This window comes from Mustela nigripes, chromosome 6, assembly GCF_022355385.1.
Source record: "Mustela nigripes isolate SB6536 chromosome 6, MUSNIG.SB6536, whole genome shotgun sequence".
Taxonomy (NCBI): domain Eukaryota; kingdom Metazoa; phylum Chordata; class Mammalia; order Carnivora; family Mustelidae; genus Mustela; species Mustela nigripes.
Genome location: NC_081562.1, coordinates 47,057,825 through 47,069,145, shown reverse-complemented (window position 1 = coordinate 47,069,145; position 11,321 = coordinate 47,057,825). Strand labels below are relative to the sequence as shown.

The 11,321-nt window shown below is 42.8% G+C and overlaps 1 long non-coding RNA gene across 1 annotated transcript; it reads right to left on the bottom strand.

Moving 5' to 3' along the window:
• Positions 1-2,632: 2,632 nt before the first annotated feature.
• Positions 2,633-10,426, bottom strand: LOC132019422 (uncharacterized). Its single transcript, XR_009404761.1, has 3 exons — positions 10,349-10,426; positions 5,709-5,811; positions 2,633-3,821 (listed from the first exon to the last, which is right to left on the bottom strand). It is a non-coding gene; the product is annotated as an uncharacterized LOC132019422 (long non-coding RNA).
• Positions 10,427-11,321: the final 895 nt, after the last annotated feature.

Sequence of the window (11,321 nt, the reverse complement as noted above, 5' to 3'; positions counted from 1 at the left end):
ACTGGCGCCCCCCCACTCTCTCTCTCTGAGAAATAATTAATAAATAAAATCTTTAAAAAAGAATTTAAATCAATTCCATTCTTTTCCATTAATTTCCAAATACAAAAAAAGTACAGATTACACGAGATTTTCTCCATTAGTTACGGAGCTTTGCACGTAGTGGGCACTCAATAAATATTTGCTAAATGACTGATTTGCAATAGCCACATTAATTCATCTTTTTTCCAGGAAGCAGTAGCAATGGGCATTCTCAGTACCAATTCCCAGCAGCTCTTTGGGGGCCTTGAGCTCAGGCATCCAGTCTAGGAGCAAGACACAAAGGGTCCATAGTCTAAAAGGGAAGGGCTCCATATTGTGACCTACTTCTTGAAAATGATCCCTCCCCTAGGGATGTGGAGACAGAGGAGTTTTCACACAATGCTAATGCACATATAGATTGGGACAACCATTCTGGCAAGCAATCTTGCAGAATTTGGTCAAATTAAGTATACACACAACCAGGGTTCCAACAATATAGTTCCTGGGTATCCCTCGGATACTCTCACACAGGTCTGTGAGAAGACATATGCAATAATGTTAACTGCAACATTATTTGTGGGTGTCTGTCCATCACTGGAAAGCAAATGGGTAAGGTGTTGTGGAGGCAAAGGATTGGCACCTTAGGCAGCAGTCAGGAACAATGATATATACAGAGCAATATGGAATCCAGCAACACACAGCCATACTCATGTTTGGTGGAATAGCCAGAAAACAGAATGAGATGCTTAACATAACCATTTATTAAGTTAGAAATCCATGAACACAAAACATTGCACGTTTTGCAAAAATGCTTGCAATGAAAATATCCACAGTAAATACATTAACATGATTGCCTATAATGAAAGCAGCATGGAAGTTGGGGGAGTAGGGATAAATGGAAATTAATTTGTGTAATTATGGAGTTTATTACATAAATTAATGTATACATCAAATGCATGGACTATCGATGTCACTTGAATAGAAGATTCAAAAGCAAACAAAAAATGTTTTTCAGGGACACCTGGGTGGTTCAGTCGGTTAAGCGTCTGCCTTTGGCTCAGGTCATGATCCCAGGGTCCTGGGATCAATCCCCATATCAGGCTCCTTGTTCAGTGGGGAGTCTGCTTTTCCCTCTGCCTGCTGCTCCCCCTGCTGTGGTCTCTCTCTTTCTCTCTCTGATAAAATGAATAAATAAAAATCTTTTTAAATAAATGTTTTTCAGAGCCTCTGCCCTGTTTATGGCACCACTTGCCAGACTTCTTGTCTGTTGTGTTCATTCCTGATGCCACCTGTAGGTCTTTCGGCTTGCAGAAATACTTTGCTGTGTTTTAAATTTGTTTCTTCTTCTGTGATGGTCACCCTTGCTCAGTTTTCACCGTGGAAGCTGCTTGAGGTCTCTGAGTACCCCGTGAATGCTTCTGTCTGGCTCACAGAGGAATTTGGCACAAGCAGCTTCATGGCAGGAGACTCAGCTGGTTCTCTCCAGAAGTCACTGTGAGAATGACCCATCTCTGTCTTGCTGAAGATGCAAAACCTAGCCTGCTCAGTCATCCAGATGCAGCATCTGGGCAGGGCCTGGTCTCCCTGTCATATAGAAAGGTTGACAAGACTCCCACATTTAGTCTGGATCTTGATGTCATGTTAGTGCACCTATGGTTCTTGGGTTGTATCTGGAGTTTCCTGGACACAGACAGGTGTCTAACGTTCCTTCGTCCACCCCTAGTGCTGTAGTTCCCCATCATGGACATTGTTGTCCTGCCACAGCCCCCAAATCACTATTTCCAGAACTTTGGTTCTCCAGGGCACAGAGAAGCCGCATCATGGCATTCTGCTGTTGGGCCCTCCCCGTACCGCACCAGGCAGCCAGGCTTCTCAGGGGCCACACTCGCCAGTGCAAAAGCTGTTGGGTTGAAATAGCCCAGGGAGCACCTAGACTATATATGGGGAGCTCTAAGCGCAGAGCTTGAGAGTACAGCTTGGAAAAGCCAGACTGAGAGAAATGTGGGCTGGATAGAAGGGAGCACGCCATTGTACTGAGTCAGTCTAGCTTGGAACAGAGACAGAGCCCCTTATAGCGGTATCAGGAAGACCCGATGACCCCAGGCACACATTCCCAAATGGCCTCAAATTATGATTTTGGATATTTTGATTTCTGGTATTATCTCCAAAGGTGTACACAGCCAGGCAGTTGGAAGAGGAGGAACTTCACGATACCACTTTAAAGCTCTGGCCAACTGTACTCTACTCTCTACTGTACTGTATTCTCTACTCTGGGATAGTCTGTATACAGGGAGAGTAGACCTTCCCCATGAATCCTGTTTGTTATATACAATTATATAGAATGCTCTTCTTGATGAGAAAAGCAGTAATTTGTTACATGTAAACAATTCTAATAGACTACAAATTTTGGAACCCTCTTTAGTTATTTCTTTTTTAAAAAACATATACATATGGGGCACCTGGGTGGCTCAGCAGGTTAAGCCTCTGCCTTCGGCTCAGGTCATGATCTCAGGGTCCTGGGATCGAGTCCCACGTCGGGCTCTCTGCTCAGCAGGGAGCCTGCTTCCCCCTCTCTCTCTGCCTCCCTCTCTGCCTACTTGTGATCTGTCTGTAAAATAAATAAATAAAAATCTTAAAAAAAAAAAACATATACATATATGCTAAGAGCTTCAAAAAAAAATGGAGGTAACTGAACACCTCAACCTCTGAGAAGCCTATGGTAGAGGACCCATCACAGCAGATGTCATGAAGAAAAAAGTGATATCAAAAAAGAAAGAAAGAAAGAAAGAAAGAAAAAGAAAAAAGTAGTATCAGAATTAACCAGAGGGTTAAAACTAAAGGAAGAAGATATCCAGCTCTCATTAGCTAGTTCTTGGAGAATTTTTGTTAATGTAAATTATTTTCTGATTAAGAAAATAATGCATACTCATTCCTAGAAATTCAGAAAGTACAGAGATATATAAAGATTAAAATTAAGCTGACACCACTCAAAAATTATTTCTGTAAAAATTGTGCTGTTCAGATTTGCTCTATGTGCATGCTTACACACACACACACACACATGCGCTCACACACAAAGCCTACGTATGCACACACGTCTCCCACCGCTATAGAATCAAAGGTCACATAGTCTTTTTCCACTTACTAGTCTATAAACATCTCTTTTCCATGTCTACAAATATATAGCGTATCATTCTAATTCATGGTGTCATACTTCTCATTGTGTAGATATGCCATAATCATTGAATAAAATTCCTATTGATAAATGTTCAGTTCAAATTTATCAGTACTGCAAACTCTCTGGTAATTGACATCCTGTTTGCTTATGTTAACACATTAGTCCAACTATTTCCTTAGGGCAAATTTCTAGGGGTGGGACTTCTACATCAAAGACTTTTATTTTTATTTTTTTAATTTATTTTTAAATTTAAATTCAATTAATTAACATATAATGTATTATTTATGTCAGGATACAGGTCTGTGGTTCATCACTCTTAAATAATACCCCGTGCTCATTACAACACATGACCCTCTCCAATGTCCATCACCAGTTACCCCATCCTTCCACCCCTTTCTCCAGCCAAGACTTTTAAAAAAGGCTTTTCTACATGTTGCCAAAGTTTTCCTCCAAGAAGTATCCTTCCCCCAGCAAGTTTGCACCGATTTACACAACCATCCGAAGTTCCCCAAACTTTCACCAGCGCTAGAGTATCAGTCTTCTCAATGATCAGTCTTCTTGATCCTTTCCACTCTGCAATCTGCTTCTTCTTTGGAAGCCTGGGCTCCATCACAGGTAGCTTGACCTTTTTCAAGGTTAAGCAGAGCATGGCACTTTATTATTTAAAGAGCTAGCTTCCCAAAGGGACAAATCAACTTTCTCTGTAAGCCAGTAAATGTTCATCCCGGTCTTCAAGGTTGAACTAAATTTTCCTTTAAATGTGTGCCTGGATTTCTGAGTTTTACTGGCAAGGATAGATTAGGCTTATTTCAAAGCTGAGTAAAATTAATGGCCAAGTGAAAGATCATCTGTGGTCAGGGCTGACCTAAACTGGAAAATCATTGTCAGAACACCACTCAATTCCACCCAGGTCACTATCCCTCTGATTTATCTTAGAACTCAAGATATACAAAGTTATTTATGCTCTTGAAAATCTGTCTATAGTTCAGTCACACTATTTGTTTTAGGCATTTATCATTTTTTTGGTTAATAATAAAACATCTCACTTAGAGCTAGCAATATTAATAAGTTTCATCAGTTTTTTTTTATTAAAGTAGTAGTAAGATAATTACAGAAATTATGACATTTAATTTCCCAGAAATAATTTAACCTTATAATTTGTGTTTTTTTCTTCCATTGCTGAATATTCTGAACTATACCTCCACACACACACACAAATACACAACCTAAATACATTTTTTTCTTCTAGAAGTCACTGTCCTCTCTAGAGTTAATTTTGTGTGTCTCATTTTAAAAATGGTTAAAGCAGAGCTCCTAGCTTTGTCCTGCCAGCTCCTGAGACAGAGAAGACATTCCTTAGCTTGGACTTGTCCTATGTCCCTCAAGGATGGTGTCCAGTCCAGGGCTCCGCTGTTCCTCCTGGGACCCAGGTCCCTCTCCTTAGGCTGATTTTTGGCAATAAATTGCAAGTTCTATTCAAACTACTAGTGCTACTGCACATTTTATGGAGTTCCTTAAAAAAGATAAAGTAAATGTGGCCTTGCCCATCCTAGGGTGAGTCTGCTGGATGCCTCGCAGGGCCCGTGCATTGGGGGAAGAAAGGGGGAAAATGGACTGACTGTATGTGATGGCCGAAGGAGGATAAACACGGGAGTTGGTGTTCAGGATTATTTCCTGCACACAAGACCCAGAATTTCAAATGAGGGTCTTAGAGGCTAAGGGCATAGACTTTTGAATTAGGCAAAAATGAATCCAGATCCTAGCAAGCTCTGCCATGTTCCCGCTGTGTGACCTTGACCACGTTATTTTTCTTTTCCAAATCTTAATAATATTATTTACTTTTGGATCATTTTAAGGATTAAATGAGGAAATGTATATAAAGTTCTCAGGATAGCACTCAGTGCAAAAACTTCCCAGTAATGAGAATGTTATCGCTGTTCACTGGGACGGGGTCATGTTTCCCACCTACTCAATGTGTTATACTCTGAGATAGCACTGGGCAAAATGTAAGCCCACAGGCCAAGTCCAGTCCACGGTCTGATTTTGTACAGCTTGTGAGCTCAGCATGGTTTTTACATCCAGAAATGGCCGGGAAAAGATCAAAAGAAGAATAATATTTAGTGACATGTAAAAGTGATAGGAAATTCAAATTTCAGTGTCTATAAATGAAATTGTGTCAGAATACAGCCCCAGCAAAGGGTTACATATTATTTAGGGTTACTTCTGTGCTATAAAGGTAGACTTATATAGTAGCAATAGTGACCAGAAGGCCTGCAAAGCTGAAACTACTGACTCCCTGGCCCTTTACAGAAAGTTTGCCAGCCCCTCCTTTAGGGAGTAATTGAGCATAGAGCATGTGAGGACTTTTGTCCCTGAGGGGGGCCAAAGAGGGTACCCGTCGTCCCCTTACATATGTTTTGTCTCACTCTTGCTAATGGAACCATTTGGTCGAAGCTCTTCCCTGCAACCCAGACGGATCATCCTTAGTGATGGTGTGCTAGTAAATACTTACCAGCCAGCTTTATAGAAGGAGAGGAGCCCTGATATGTACCATTGGCTGATCTGGTTTCAGTAATCACACTGAGGCTGACTTCAAGCTACCAACATGTCAACAGCTGGTGAGGGAAAAAAAAAAAAAAAAAAAAAAAAGAAAGAAAGAAAGAAAAGAAAAGAAAATTATTTATTTTTAGAGGAAGGGAGAGTGCACAGTGGGAAGGGGCTGAGGGAAAGAGAGTCTCAAGTAGATGCCATGTTGAGCACAGACCTGATGCGGGGCTTGATCTCACGACCCTGAGATCATGACCTGAGTTAAAACCAAGAGTCCTCCGCTTAAACAACTGTGCCACCCAGGGACTCCTGGTTTGCAAAATTTTTAAGACTCAAAACGAATGGTTCTCATGAGGCATGCCAGCCAGCAATAGCATAGCGCTGCCCTTGACCTCCGCTGCAGCTGCAGCCTGGAGTTCCAGGGGGCCATGTCTTTGCTGCACAGGGGGACTTGGATTGTTTACTTAGTAACCCCAGGAGAGGGCGTGACTTAGGTTTCTGTGAGGGGCTTATCCCAGAATACATGTGATTCAGAAATACGGATCATCTATGAGAGATCTGGTGCAGAGAAAAGCTGACACGCATGTGAACAAAGTGCTGTGGGTAAAGTTGGCAAGTAATATGGTAAGAGATTGGGTACATATGGTTTGATTGGAAGATCTCAGGGATGATACAAACCCTATAGATCCATCTATCTTACCTTCCTCTCCCTGATGCTGGCTTTTTCTGAGCATGGATGAGGGACTCAGCCACAAGGATACCTCAGCAGAGAGCTCCAGCCAAAGGAGAATAGCAAGTGCAAAGGTCCTGGGGCAAATGCCTCTTAATGTACTTCCTTCTCTATTATTTCTGTGGACCCTGACCCTTCAACTCAGCTTTTACTTTTGGGAAGTATTGGGTTGATTGTTTTCGCACTGATGTGAACTCTAGATGTGAACTTCTAGAGGCCAGAACTCTCGTATTTGTCTTTGTAGCCCTAGCGCCTCCCACAATGCTTGTTATTTAGGGTGTGCAATAAACAGGGCACATGATACAACACCTGATTAATCTGACTCCCTCTGTACGCCTAGTCTCTGTGTTCTTCCCAGCAACCTGTTTAGGGTTTCTGAGACTAACCTCCGTGAAGAAAGCACTTCCACAGTCCCATGAAACCCATTCATTAGGCAGCCCATATCTTCCTTTTTACAATGTTCTTACATGTTGGGACTGAACTGTCCTCTTCACAGAGCCCAGGCACAGGTGTGGGAGTTAAGACGGAAGCTCGCCCAGGGTTATTAAACGAGTGTTTGCCAACAAGTGTGCAGAGCTAGAAGAGGCTTGAGGCTCTCTGGCAGTCTTTCACTTTCAGATCAAGTCAGAGGACGGAGGGTGCAAAAGGACAGGCTGCAGTTTCCCCCTATTTGACCAGTGGGTGAAAATTCAAGAAAGGCAACCCTGGCCAATGAAACCCATCTGAAGTGCCAAGCCATCTCACACTCATCTTTCTCTCTTGCTCCTGCCCCTTACTCTCTCCCTCTGGCCCATCGATTCATCACTTTCTTGTGGTCACTGACTTGATAGAGAGACAGGCAGCCTGGAGGTGTGTGATGTGGCATCAGGCCCAGGCTGTTTCCCCCATGTGATCAGGGCCGTGTAGGGCCAGCTATAGTAAGAACTTATTTGGGGCAGGAAATACATTGACTCACAAAGAGTTATTTTTGCAGTCCTTGTTTTTCTGATTATAACCATATTCCAAAACATACTTGGATTGAAGCTTTAAAAAGCTTGATGCATAAAAGCCCACAGAGTGTTCTGAACGCAGGATAATTTTAGCTCAGACCACCGGTCATGCTAATAAGCAAGGGCACTTTCCACTTGAGGTTCCCATTCCTTCTCAGTCTGAATGGAAAGCAAACTTCTGATTTGCCTGTGGTTTGTGTGCTTGCTTATTTTGCTCAGAATACTCTGGAAGGCTTTGCCAGGTGAGGGAGGTGAGCCCTGGGGTAAAATGGGCAGGCCACACCAAATCAAAGATTTATTTCTTTGGAGCTGGATTCCAATTGTTGACTTTCTCAGGGACTCTTGAATAAGGATCTATACTGGGCCAGGAAATGTTTTTCTTCATCTTCACTTTTCCTAAGTGTGTGTGTGTATGTGTATATTTTTAGTGTTGGTGCTATAGAGAAAGGATAAAGAATGACTATAGATCCATCAAGCATTACCTAAAATTCACCATGGTTCAGTGTAAATGCTATATTTCACCAGTTCAAAGGCATATATTTCTTTTTAAAAAAAAATATTTTATTTATTTATTTGTCAGAGAGAGAGAGAGAGCACAAGCAGACAGAGGCAGAGAGAAAAGCAGACTCCCCACCAAGCAAGGAGCCTGATGTGGGACTTGATCCCAGGACTCTGGGATCATGACCTGAGCAGAAGAGAGCGGCTTAACCAACTGAGCCACTCAGTGTCCCAACGGCATATGTTTCTTCACACTTTAATATTTCTAATATCAGAATGAGCCTCACAATCTATGATATACCATAGTTTAATCAGTAGTGATTAGTAATTTTCTTAGTAATACACAGAATTAACGGTATGTGTGGCAATCAGTGGTGTCTTAGACTCAATGGCATATGGTCTCTGACTTAGATACGTTCTCTGTGCCTGTGCCTGGAAAAGGCAGAGCACAGCCGTCAAAGTCTTCAAAAGTCATAAAGTCCATGTTCTCCACAAAAGCCCGTTTGTATCATCTCCGGCATTACTGGTCGAATGTTCCACTGTGTCTCTCTACATTATAAAGCTCACAGTTATGGTGTTCCTACCGCCATCAGGCAATATTCGGAGCACATTAGATATCTAGCCTCGCAATTCCGTGAAGCAGGCGTTATGATCCTGTTTCAGTCGGGGTCTAGGCAGAGAAAGAAACCAAACTAGTTATTTAAACAGAGAAAATGGTGGACACCTGGGCGGCTCAGGTGGTTAAGTGTCTGACTCTTGATTTCTGTTCAGGTCATGATCTCAGGGTCGAGGGATCGAGCCCGGCACCCGGCTCTGCGCTAGGCATAGAGCCTGCTTGGGATCCTCTTTTACTCTCTTTCTGCCCTTCCCTCCCCTCTCTCTCTGTGTCTAAAAATAAATAAACCAATAAATAAAATAGAGAAGATGGAATTGAAAGTCTTGCTGACTGGGTATAAAGCTGATAATTAGGGCACCTGGGTGGCTCAGTGGTTTAAAGCCTCTGCCTTTGGCTCAGGTCATGATCCCAGGGTCCCGAGATCGAGCCCCACATTGGGCTCTCTGCTCAGCGGGGAGCCTGCTTCACTTCCTCTCTCTCTGCCTGCCTCTCTGCCTACTTGTGATCTCTGTCTGTCAAATAAATAAATAAATAATCTTAAAAAAAATAAATAAAGCTGATAATTAGGAACTAAAAGGGTAAAAAGAGGACTCTCGGGTATCAAGGAGGCAGCAGCTATGGGAAGCAGGCACCACCCCACGACTGGGGCAACAGAGGGAAGAGGCTGGAATCCTCAAACTTCAGACCCGAATGTCAGGCCTCTGCTGCTGCTGAGATGTCCGAAGGGGGGCCCAGGGGTGCTGGAAAAACTGCAAACTGGGTTTCATGGCTGCAATAGGAAAAGAACCGCCTGTGGCTCAGTGAAGAAGCTTTGAGGAGAATGAGCCTCTCAGGAAGAAGCCCCTTCCTCCTCCAGCCGGCCAGCAGAGGTGCCATGTGGTCACAGCCCCAGCGTCATGGAAGAGTACGGAGGGCTTTTTGAAGAGAAAAATAGCTAAATATCTGGAACCTAGTCTTACTTTTACATACAAAGAACTGAGAGACCCAAAAATATTGAAAGTAGTGAGCACCTTACTCCAGATCGCATAAATCTGAAGCTAGAAAGCCAAGATTTGAACCCAGATCCGCCTGCTTCCAAACTCTACAGACTTCCTTCCTTTCTCTGTGTTTCTCTGCCTTTTTCATTTATTTGGACAACAGCTATTTCCCGAGTCTACTCCCTGTCAGGCCCTGTGCTTGGCTCTAGGGAAGCTAATAGCCAACAAATCAGATGCAGTCCTTGTCCTCAGGGAGCTGACAATGTAGCTCGATTTCTGTGGGTAGTATTTTATTTTCTTATGGTGCATGCTCTCTCTCTTAGCGTCAGTGCATCTCATGTGCAAGTGTATATTCCTTTCTTTTGCATCATTTAATATCTGCCTTCTCTGCCTTGCTGTCTCCATCTCTTTATATTTGTTTTAATCTGTCCTGGTCCCTTTTCCTTCTAATGCTATCATGCTTTTTCCTCCCTCATATTTCTCTTCCTATTAATGGCCACAAAACAGATCAAACGTAGGTTCTGTTTGTGTTTCCTCTTTTCACAATATTCACAAGCTCTATTGCTAAAATTTTTTAAGGGAATGCTTTTGCTTTTCAGCCTTTCATTTTCTTATGTGGCTAGCTTCTCCAAGGGAATCAGTCATGAAGAGACTAATGCAATAGATCAAAGAAAGTATGACATTTATAATAGTTTTTACAAGCAGGACTTCTAACCCACCAGTCATGCCAACAAATTCCTTTCTGTTTAAAGAGTGACCCTGTGCGTAGTGGTTAAGCCTGGGGAACCAGGCTACCTGGAATCTGGACCACAGGTCTTCCATTTCCTAGCTGGATAACATCAGGCAAGTTACTCAGTCTCTGTGCCTTGATTTTCCTCGCCTGCAAAATGGGGACAATAATATTAGCACCTACCTCAGTGGGTTTGGGGGAGGATTAAGTGAATTAGTACATAAAGACATTCAGAAGAAAGGTGTAATAGATGTAATTAGCTAGATTATTAATTACAATGCCAATTATACTATGGAAATAATGGCCCCTACTCCCACAATCCTTTTATTCTGTTTCTCTATGTTCTAGAGTACTGTTCTTTAGCATGTTTGACTTATAAGCTCTCCTTTCTGTGGTTCTACTCCCATAAGTATGAGGAAATACATAATGCCAAACAACTACTGAGTTGGTCAATTCATTCTGGTTGTATATGACAGAAAACCAACTTGCCTCAGCTTAGCCCCAAAGGGTTACGTAACTGGGAAGTCTGGAAATAGAACTAGTAACCTCAAGTAGTTTCAGGGCCTCCAAGAAGATCATCAGGAGGCTCACCCCAAGGTAGTCTCTCATTGTGGTTTCCATTGGCTTCCTTCCCTCCTACTGCAGCCAAGCTTTTGCCATGTGGTGAACATGATGTCCTCCAGCAACCTATGCTTTTCATCTTTCTAGTGGCCCTGTGATGTCACACTCAAAAGCAGTCCTCTAAGACAATCTAGGACTGAGGCCTCTCCTGGCGAATCCATGCTCTCCTGGTTAACTCTCTACCCCTGGGGATTGGGGCAGCCTTGGTCTCTTCTGTTTATCTGGGATGTTAATCCCAGTGTCCTGGCCCAGATAGCAAATGTCTCCTTCACTATTTTTTTTCTTTTTCAGATGGGCTTGGGTATCATCATATATAGAGAACTCCTGGTGGCTGTTCATGATGACCCAGTATTCCCATGATTGGCCAATGTATTAGGTCTCAGTGTGGCCTGCCTGCACAACACTGATACTGTGCTT